The sequence below is a fragment of the Micropterus salmoides genome, unplaced genomic scaffold (assembly GCF_014851395.1).
Source record: "Micropterus salmoides isolate LMB-PRFRI ecotype aquatic unplaced genomic scaffold, ASM1485139v1 Ms_hic_scaffold_15, whole genome shotgun sequence".
Classification (NCBI taxonomy): Eukaryota; Metazoa; Chordata; class Actinopteri; order Centrarchiformes; family Centrarchidae; genus Micropterus; species Micropterus salmoides.
The window spans coordinates 4,367,432-4,378,654 of record NW_024040596.1 but is presented as its reverse complement, the minus strand read 5'-3'; positions in this window follow the sequence as shown (position 1 = coordinate 4,378,654).

Genomic DNA, 11,223 nt, shown 5'->3' with positions numbered 1-11,223 from the left:
AATAAAGCAGAGGTAAGCACTGACTGTCAAGCATTGAGAAACGTGAATTTCCTTGCTTGGATAATGAAGTTTCCCAAGATGCACGTGATGCCTTCCAGACAGTTTATAGGCAGAAAATGCAAAAGTCCCTGCACTCAGGTAGGCTGGCACAGGAGCATTTTTAAATGTATTCTTATTTTAACTGTGAGGTGATGCATCATAACCAGAACTTTCAGGACAGGTATATGGCCCATAAATAAAAACTTTGCAGAGTTAGGTAATGCTGTAAACCACCTGAAATGCTGCCTAAACCAGTACACCCATAGACCGGTGGCAAGATAAACTCGTGCAGGCAGGGTGGCTCCAGCCAGAAAGAGCAATTCAGAGTGCCAATCTGGCTAAATCACTGACATTCTGAGTTTATTGGCTCTGACTGGCACACATCATTACTTTAATCAGTTTCCTCCTTTATAAACCACAGTTGACCGCTAATCATCACCGATCCATCATTCACTTAGTCCCAACAAAGGAAGCAGCCATAAATATGCCAAATTAGAACAAATAAGCCCAAACATATTTAAGTTTAATACAAATGCATGGCTCGGAGACAACACAGGCAGCTGGAGGAGTAATTTTATCTTCAGATACATCTGCTGAGCATGTTGATTTTCACTCAAGCAGTACACATTCAGATACAGATTTCATCCTTTGTCCGACTAGATAAAGGGTAGTAATAGGGCTCACTGGTGGTTTCATCCTGCCCAAACACACTCTCACTAAGACAGAAAATAGGAGGACTGTGGCAGTCGTATAAAAGAAAGCCAAGGTCAGGAATGTGGAGCACAGCTGTTAACGGCAGCAGCAGAAACACCACACGTTTGCTGCCAGAGAGATGCAGGCGGTTTGCTATGACAGCGACTTGTGCTAACTTTCCTCAATCAATTTAAGGGAGAAGGCAGTGAAACTCGGGTGGAGGGGAGGCGGGGGGGGGGGGGGAGGCGTGGTGCAAGTAAGCAGCTATTCATCTAGATGAATAACAACACTAGGTTTACCTCCGTATCAATTTGTCGTGATTAATGTAGCCACGGTAGAATTTCAGGATTTAGTTTTTTTGTCCCAAATACTTTTGTTTGAGGGTAGAAGGCTGGTTAGTGGGATACTGTGAATAAGATGGCAATATTCCACATTCATCCCATGACAGACACCATGATGAAGTGTTTCTAAAAATCACCATCTATTTCTATTAAGCACAGTTTAGGACAAATTTGACTAGTCCTTGTCTGTAATTGCCCCTGAACAACTAATAACAGCAACACAAAACACATTCATCCAACTCTGCCAACAGCCAGTGGAGATGGCCCTCTGATGTATGACCAGTTGGCTGTGACAAGGAAGATAAGCACTGAGGTGGTTCGTGTGTGTGTGTGTGTGTGTGCGTGTGTGTGGACTCAGCAGGCAAAAACCACAGGTCCACTTGTCACCAGGAGGCCTTTCCCCTCATTTTCCTGTTCACCTGCCCTTAATGATTCTCCAAATGCTTTACAAGAGACAAATTACCCATGTCTGCTGCCTCCAGTCAGCTGAACCTCCTGTCGCCTATGGGGTTGAGGGGGGTGGGGGGGGGGGCCTGATTAGCTGCTGTAATACATCTCGAGCTGTTTGTATGTGACAGGGTGACTTGTAATGAAACACAGATTGTACTGATGCATGGCATGATGTAAGCGGAACATGATTTATCATCAGACATTGTACCATGTTGTTCTTTAATAGGTTATGAACGATGTTGACATACATATATAGATTACCCAACCACACACACGTCTTGTATTTTTACAACCTGGATCTTATTTTCATAGTTTTACTCGTAACAGCAACATTATAACAAATTAAACAGTTTAAACCTGTTGTCAGGTGCCCATATGAACGTTGACTCCCTAATACACTTCCGATATAAAGTTAATATAAGGTTTCAACAACAGTTGGAGAAATCACGTGGATAACTCCCCAAATTACAGTCCTTTCAGAATAAAATCCTCTTGTGTTTCCACAAAGAGTGTTTCCTTAACTGCAGTCGAGGAATAGTAACACAAAGAGAACATTTTTTTTTAATGAAGACACATTTTGAAGACCTACTTGATTTGTCTAACTCAAACAGCTGAAGACTCACTTTAGCTTCAGATAAACGTTGGAATATATATTTTTGCACAGAACGAGGAGTGTTTTTTCCTAATTAATTATGTTGAAGTCACATTAGAAATAAATTAATAGATCTAGATAAAAGATCTAATAAATTGATCAACAGTTTTCGCAGGAGGAGGGATTGCACCAAGATAAAACCTGTTTCAGTGTTCATCTGGGCACCTGACTATTGTTTTAAGACAGACTTGTGCCTCTCCTTTAATGGCTAAGATCAGTTCCCAAAACGTCCGTCAGAGTAAATGCACATATTGGTGTCCAATATATTAACCTCCTGTGTAGGTTTGTTTCAGTAATGAATTTCAGCCAATAATTCCATGTGACAATATGGACACTTTTCTTATGTAATATTCAAAAATTGTTTTACATTTTTTCCAGGACAAATCAAATTTAACAAGTTAAAAATGAATTTGATGAATGTTGGTTTCTACACAGATGTCATCGCCCTTGTAAAAGCTGTGTGGACATGACGTGTGCTTCTATATTCACTTCGCATTTCCAGATGTCAAAACTTACATGGGATCACATTTGGCCTTACATTGTTTCCAAACTTTATTCCTCCTGCATAACTATCTAATATGAGTCAGGTTGCAATGTTTGGCAAGTGAGTAAGAGCCTAAGTGGCATGTTTTCACAGAAAGCAGCAGAGTTTAATGCTGCTGTTGGATTGGTGATGGTGCAGTGGATAAGACACATGCCTTTGGTGTTAGAGACCCAGGTTCAGTCCACCAATGTGACCCTCGGCAAGACACTTAACCCCCAGTTGGTCCAGAAGCATGCGACCTCTGACATATACAGCAATTGTTAGTCGCTTTGGATCAAAGCATCAGCTAAATGAATAATAGTTTTCACGGGGAGAATCATCAATTAGATGAATGAATTATCTTTATTCAAATTAAAAGATTTAGTGTGAACCATTATCTAATTTAAATAAAAATTTAAACCAGGTTAAAAAAAATTCATAGTGGAGATATTTTGCAAAGTTTTGGCCATCAACCTAATTAATTATAATGACTTGATCAGTTGAACAGCCAAGCAGTGAGAAAAACGTGAAAAATTGTGTCCGTCCAGGGAGTTGTTTCGGCACATTGTTAATGGACTGTGTGGTTTCTGAATCATTTTCTGCACCTTTGTGGCCATCCTCCTTGTGGCAAACTCCATCAGGGCAACAATTTCATGGCTGAAAAAAGTCACATTTAAAGGATATGGCTGGTGTTATTTTCTCTTTATTATTTTCAATGAATGCCCTGAGGAGACCTAAACTAAAAATGTATTTATCATGCCAACAAATATTATGGGTATTGGCATGACATGCTATAGCTTGTGTCTCTGTGCCACAACTCCAACTCCATTTGCACAATCCATACAGTATATTTTAATGTCTGCACAACACAAACCAGAGTAATGCACATGTAAACATCTGCCACATTGTTCTTTCTATGCAAATAGTTGTATTATTCTTCTCTATTCTTCTATTATTCTTATAGAAATTGCATTTGTTTATTCTATAATTATATATTTCTACATCTCTTTATGTCAACTGTGTGTTTGTCTACAAATGCAATTCCTTGCATGTGTAAAACACTACTTGGCAATGAAGCTCACTCTAATTCTTATGTGGAAATGCAAAGAATGCCACTGGTGTTCTCTTGTGCAGCTGTCACAGCAGACGGCTGCTGGAGAAGATTTTCAGGAAGCCACCAGGTGTGCTTTCAGCCCAACTTTAAAATAAATAAAAATTCTGAATACAACAAAAAATGAAAAATTATTTGATATATAAAACACGAGAATATATTTATAATATAAAACAAAGAAAACAGATTTTTCTTTTAAACATTTCTCTAAATATGATTCTGGGATTCTTTCTGGGAATGTTGTGAAGACAAATTATATTTTGATATACTTGACAGTTGAAGGGACTCTTATTGTGATTTATATCAGATGTTTCTGTTAATTGCACAGAGAGGTTGGTTCAGAAAACAAATGGTGTTGTCGGACCAATTCCCCAAATATAGACTGGTAAGTAAAACTGGGCTGAGTAACAGACGCTTGACGTAGACACCAAGATGCCCAGTCCTCGAAATAAGAACATCATTTGTGTGGGCTGAAAGTGTTGCAATCAAAATGTCTCCCCATGTGGGAGACATTTTGATTGTGTCATGGTGTCAAGGTTATTCCAGTGTCTTTGAAAATGGAATAGCACTTAAATGACAGCAAGCCAAGGTGTGAGATAAACTGCTGTGCTGAATCTGAGTGGGGGATGAGCACCACTTGTAAGGTTCCCCTTCGAGGGAACTCGAACTGCGTCGGTTACGACACTATGGGAACGCCTCTAGGCGAAGCAGGTCTGAACGTGAATGAAATCACTCCAATCCTATTGGCCTGTTGCTAGAACGGTAAGGTGTGACGGAATAACCGGAGGAGTATAAAGCACACCTGTACACACTCATCATTAGCTTTTTTTTATTCAGCAGGCGCTCTGTATGTTGTTTGAAGAAAGCTCCAGTCCTACAAGCAGTATGTCTTACCTGAAGAAGAAGTCTACCAGCATGTCCGGCAACCAGATGTACAGAAGGTGTGTTTTTTCTTGCCCTCGGTACATCATGGATGGAGATTCTCATGAGATGTGTCTCTCATGTTTGGGAATGGAGCACGCACGGGCAGCTCTCGAGGGGGCTGCCTGCGCCCGTTGCGAAGCCCTTTCCGTGCGGGTACTGAGGTCCCGCATGGCTCTCTTTTCCGAGGATGGCCGGATGTGTTTTCCCCGTGGCGCGGGCCATGCGGCCGCTGAGGCGGCCCGGCGGCTTCACTCATGGGTTCACAGCGTGATCTGTCGGAGGATTTCGGGACGGCTGAGGCTTTTTCCCGACCTTCATCCGCTGGCTCCGACGCTTCCTTTCCTCGTTCGGGTGCCCGTTCTCGGCTTCTCCCGCTCGCGGTTTGGATCCGGAGACGCGCAGCAATCCGACTCCGAGGAGGCGGACCTGCTCAGCGCAGTGGACGATGACTTCCGGGTGTCGGGGCGGCGACATCTGGCCGCGCCCGACTATGACGTGCTGCTGGAGGTGGTACTAGAGCCGTGGCTAAGCTCAACACCAAGAGACAGGAGGAGCAGACACCACAGGCTAGTGGTAAGCTTGATGAAAGGTTTCTTAAGCACCACGCACCACCTCCACGCCGATCTCTTCCTGATTTACATGATGAACTGAGTAAATCATGGGGCAGACCCTTCTCTACATGGCTTTCCACACCCCGATCACTGAACTACAGTAATGTGATGGGGGTTAGGGACCGTGGTTATGGGAGGATGCCTCGGGTGGAGGATGAGCTTGCGAGCTATCTCTCCCCTCGACTTGCGTCCTCCCTGGAGAAGCCGGCGTTACCATCCAAACCATGTCGCACCACATCCACGCTTGTGGGGAAGGCGTACATGCCAGCGGGCCAGGCAGGTGCGAGCTTGCACACCACGGTGCTTCAAGCCTACCAAGCCAACCTGCTACAGGAGATGGTTCAGAGGGGGGGTCCCTCCGAGGAAGATCTGGCGGAGCTTCGCAGAACCACGAAGCGTTAGACGCAGTGCGAAGCGTTCCGCCAGTACCTCCCTCGCCGGTCTGGACCCAAGGCAGCTGAGGCTGCCAGGCGTAGGTCCCTTCCCTCTACGAGCTCCTACGGAGAGGAGGGAAGCAGAGTGTCGCTTCTCGGGGGCCCCCCGAGGAGCTGGGGCAGCGAGACGGCGCTCTCACCCTCAGCCGTCTGAGAGACGCGATCTGAGGACCGTCATCCAGTCCCGACGGAGCTCAGGGAAGACCGGGGTAGGGGAGTCTTTCTCCCCTCCCGCACCCCCCCCACCCCCCCCGGAGGCCGACCGAGGTCCCCTCCGCCGTGGCAACAGGTGATGTTATCCCGCCGTTTACACGTTCAGGACGCACCTGCCACCATCGAGTCCGCACCGTACTGCCTGCCCCGAGGGTCTGCAGACGGACGGCATCCCGACTCACTCACCGTGGATCTTCGGCGGCTCCCCCCTGCCGTTCTGGGGCTTCAGGGGTCCACCAGAAGATCACACGAGACACCGACCACCAGCCCCGAGGGGCTGGTTCCGTTGGCAGTCTTTGCAGACGCTTGGCGGAGCCTGACGAACATTTCTCCGCGGGTCCTGCGCACTGCCATAGATGGGTATCGACTACAGTTCATAGCCCGCCCTCCAAATTCAACAGAAGAGAGGGGGTGGTTTGGACTGTGGTCCGCCCGGAGCAAGGTCCGGTGTTGGGACAGGAAGTTTGTACTCTGCTGAGGAAAGGGGCCGTGGAACGTGTCTCCCCCCCAGACAGAGACTTCATAGTCCCCAAGAAGGACGGAGGGCTGCGTGCCCTATTTTGGATCTGCGGGTTCTAACCGGTCTCTGAGGAGATTCAGGTTAAAGATGCTCATCATCCCCGCCACCGTGACGCACATCCAATCTGAGGATTGGTTCGTCACGATAGATCTAAAGGACGCCTATTTCTAGGTCTCCATCCGTCCTTCTCACAGGAAGTTCCTGAGGTTTGCCTTCGGGGGTGTGGCTTACCAGTATCGGGTTCTTCCATTCGGCCTGGCACTTCCCCTAGCACATTCACCAAGTGTATGGATGCAGCACTGGCCCCGCTGAGGCTCCGGGGCATCCGGATTTCAACTTCATCGACGACTGGCTCATCCTAGCCCAGTCTCGAGAGTTGGCGGTTCGGCATCGAGATGTCGTTCTGGCTCGTCTGCGGCGTTTAGGGCTGAGGCTCAACGCAAAGAAGAGCGTGCTGGCGCCCACCCAACGGGCTACGTTCCTAGGGGTTGCATGGGATTCGACAACGATGCGGGCACAATTGTCTCCGGCACGTGTCGACACCATATTGGCTGCCGTGAAAGGGGTGAAGTTAGGCCACGCCATCACTATGAAACACTTTCAACGAGTGTTGGGTCTCCTGGCGGCTGCGTCCAGCGTAATACCATCTGGACTGCTGCACATGAGACCCCTGCAGTGGTGGCTAAGGAACAAGGGTTTTTCCCCGAGGGGAATCCTCTCCGTCTGGTTTGGGTTACGCGCAAGTGTCTTCGTTCCCTATCAGTTTGGAAGGAAACTTGGTTCCTGTCCCAGGGGCCCGTGCTGGGAGGGTCTTGTCGCCGGCTGGTTATTTCGACAGACGCCTCCCTCACGGGCTGGGGCGCGGTCATGGATGGCCGCTTTGCAAGGGGATCCTGGCAGGTGCATCGATCCGAGTGGCATATCAACTGTCTCGAGATGTTGGCGGTGTTCCAGGCTCTAAGGAGTTTCCTGCCCGATCTCCAAGGCCACCACGTCCTGGTTCGTTCCGAGTAGAACAACACAGCGGTGGTGGCCTATCTGAATCACCAGGGCGGTCTGCGCTCGCGCCCTCTGGACAGACTGGCGCGTCAGATCCTCCTGTGGTCCCAGCAGAGGTTACTATCGCTCAGGGCGATGTATTTCCTGGGGACACAGAATCAGGGAGCAGACCTGCTGTTGAGGCAGGGGCTGAGGCCCGGGGAATGGAGACTTCACCCCGAAGTGGTGGAGCTCTTGTGCGAAGAGTTCGGCCCCATAGACGTGGATCTGTTTGCGTCTCAAGAGACTACGCACTGCCCGCTATGGTTTCTCTCGTTCCTCCAGCCCCGTTGGGTCTGGACGCCATGGTACATTCGTGGCCGAGGCTACGTCTGTACGCTTTTCCCCAGTCGCTCTGCTCCCGGGGTTCTGGAGCGGGTCCGCCAGGACTATGTCGGCCTACTGCTCGTAGCCCCGTTCTGGCCAACCCGGGTGTGGTTCTCGGACATCATGTCGCTCCTGGACGGCCCGCCGTGGCGGGTCCCTCTGAGGAGAGACCTGCTGTCCCAGGCGCAGGGCCGGGTTCTTCACCCTTGCCCCGCCATATGGCGACTGTGGGTCTGGCCCCTGAGGGGGCACAGTACCTAGAGGCGGGTCTAACAGCCGGAGCAGTCGAGACCCTCCTGAGCTCCAGGGCCCCGTCCACACGGAGGATGTACGGCCTGAAGTGGAGTGTTTTCTCCACTTGGTGTAGGGAGCGGTCGGTGGACCCTGTTACCTGCCCGGTGGTTCAGGTACTTGAGTTCCTCCAGGACCGGTTCTCTGCTGGTCTTTCCCCTTCCACCCTCAAGGTGTACGTGGCAGCTATTTCATCTTTCCACACCCCTCTGAGGGAGGGGTCCTTGGGGAAACTTCCCTTGGTTGTACTTTTCCTCCGTGGTGCCCGGAGGATGAGACCTGCGACTCGGTCCAAGGTTCCCCCTTGGGATCTGGCGGGTTCTTGGGGCGTTGGCTGAGGCCCCCTTCGAACCCCTAGAGTCAGCTGAGGCTAAGCACTTGACCCTCAAGATGGCCTTTCTCCTTGCTATCACCTCTCTGAGGAGGGTGGGGGATCTCCAAGCGCTTTCGGTTTCCCCGCAAAGCCTGGAGTTTGCCCCGGGGAATATTAGGGCTATCCTGCACCCTCGTCAGGATACATCCCTAAAGTGCCTTCTTGTGCGGCAGGGTCCACAGTGCTGCAGGCATTTCATCCTCCACCTCATGTGACGGCGGAGGACGGGAGACTTCATCTGCCCTGCCCTGTCAGAGCACTGAGTATTTACACTCTGAGGTCCTCCCGTTGGAGGAAGGCTGACCAGCTGCTAGTGTGTTTTGGGTCTCCCAGGGCCGGGCTCCCTGCATCCAAACATACTATTAGCAACTGGATTGTTCAGACTATTTCCCTGGCCTATCAGGTGCGCGGTTTGCCTTCACCTGTGGCTGTGAGGGCTCATTCTACCAGAGGCAAGGCGGCCTCTCGAGCCCTCCTTTCCGGGGCCTCTTGCAGGATGTTGTTTAGCGGCTGGCTATGCCACTCCGCACACATTCATTCGGTTTTACAGTCTTGACCTTCCTTCGGCACCTGGCACTCGTGCGCTCTCCTCTTAGTAGTGCCACTTTATTGCACACAGGGGCAGGCGGGGTTTTCGGCACGGTTTAGTGGGTATCTCGTTCCCATAGTGTCGTAACCGACGCAGTTCGAGTTCCCTCGAAGGGGAACGTCTCGGGTTACGTATGTAACCCTGGTTCCCCGAGAAGGGGAACGAGAGACTGCGTCGGCCCGCCGCACCTCTCTCCCCGCCTGAAGCGCCTGCTTCATAGTTTAAGCTAATGATGAGTGTGTACAGGTGTGCTTTATACTCCTCCGGTTATTCCGTCACACCTTACCGTTCTAGCAACAGGCCAATAGGATTGGAGTGATTTCATTCACGTTCAGACCTGCTTCGCCTAGAGGCGTTCCCATAGTGTCGTAACCGACGCAGTCTCTCGTTCCCCTTCTCGGGGAACCAGGGTTACATACGTAACCCGAGACGTTTCTCTCACCGAATATCAGGAATATTGTGTCAACGGGTCCAAAAACAAAGGGGAAAAATGGGGAAACACATTTAAAGATAGCAATGAGGCAAAACGATTTAGTAATACAATAAAAGAGTGATGTCAGTGCAATATTTGGATTATAACATGGTAATATGGTGACATTAATGTTGTAATAACATAGACTGTATATAAGGTGATAGCCTGATAATAATGAGGTAATATATGTTGACATTTTCACAACATTATGGACTACTATCAATGTAATACCCTCAGACTCACATGAAAGTTAAAATTAAAATTGTTATATTTTAACACAGAAATCCATTATATGATGCAAAATGATTAGTTATTTAGTTTTGTTTAAATGTTCGTCACTTTTACTACTTATTCACAAGTTGTAGCACAAGTCAATTAACTTTCAGTCAGTTAAAGATGAACCTTTTATGGGAACACAGATGTTCTTGTTAGATACATATTTAAGATTCAGCATCATCACTTTGTTCATCCACAGTGAAACAGTCTGTAAAAATATTTTTTGTTGTGCCAAAGCCCCATACAAGCTATGAATTATTCATAAGGCAAATTACCTAATTGCATTCCATACACAGTTTTAAGAAACATTAAACCCAATTTTTTGGTTAAGAACTAATCTAAACCCAGGGGTGGATTCATTTCCTTCCCAGCATGCCTTGCAATTTGCTCTCTTTTAAGGGATAGAAGGCAAATGGCAGAGAAAAAAATGTGATGTAATGAAAGAAATTCTCTCTTAATGAGGAGAGTCATTCCACAGTCTGACCCTGAAACCTTCTGAAAATCGGCCACTAACTGCTGTCACTCTCGTGATGCACTGCGACATATTTAGGACACCAAGGTGCCTTTTCTTTAGTTTGCTGAAGGGTTAATCTCGGCTTTTTTCTGACCTGTTGTTGTATTGACACCCTTCAGTAATGACACTGCCAGTAACATCTCCAGTAAAAGGCCTTTAAGCAACGCTAGATGGGGACATTGATTTCAGTGTGTGTTTTTAATTTTGCATGGACAGAAAGAGGCTCCCCCAAATGTCGATGGAAATTGGTGGTCATGTCCAAATGCTCAGGAGGAAGTCATATGATGAGATGAGAGCATTAGTGTTTCACTCAAACACTCATTGATGCCTACTCATTTACTGAAACTTACTTTTGAAAGTAGTGGAACTTGATAGCGATTAGAGAGAGTGATTAAGTGATCGAAAAGAAACATACCCAAGGCCATGACTGGGGGAACCTTAATGCTGTTCTGATCAATATTTTTAATCAATAATGTATCACTTGATAACCCTTGCTCAAAAGGGGAAAGGGGTCATTTATAGCATTTTTGCAGTTCCTTAGCTGTACACTGTTGATATAGTGGAGGATTTAACATATCCAGAGATATTTCCCTCAAGAGTTATTGGAAACCAAAACAGAGCTAAAAGGACAGTAAATATTGGAATGAAATGCATCTGCTGGGTGTGTAAATAGCCAACTGTTTCCTAATGTGTCTGCAATATCAACTTTATAAGGTGATGTCAAAGTTTTCAGCTTGTTTCTGCTGCTCCCGAATGTCAGTATACATTTCATAGAAAGCTTAGTAAACAGCAAGAGAGAGAATTAGGCCAAAGTCATAAATTAATTATAAAG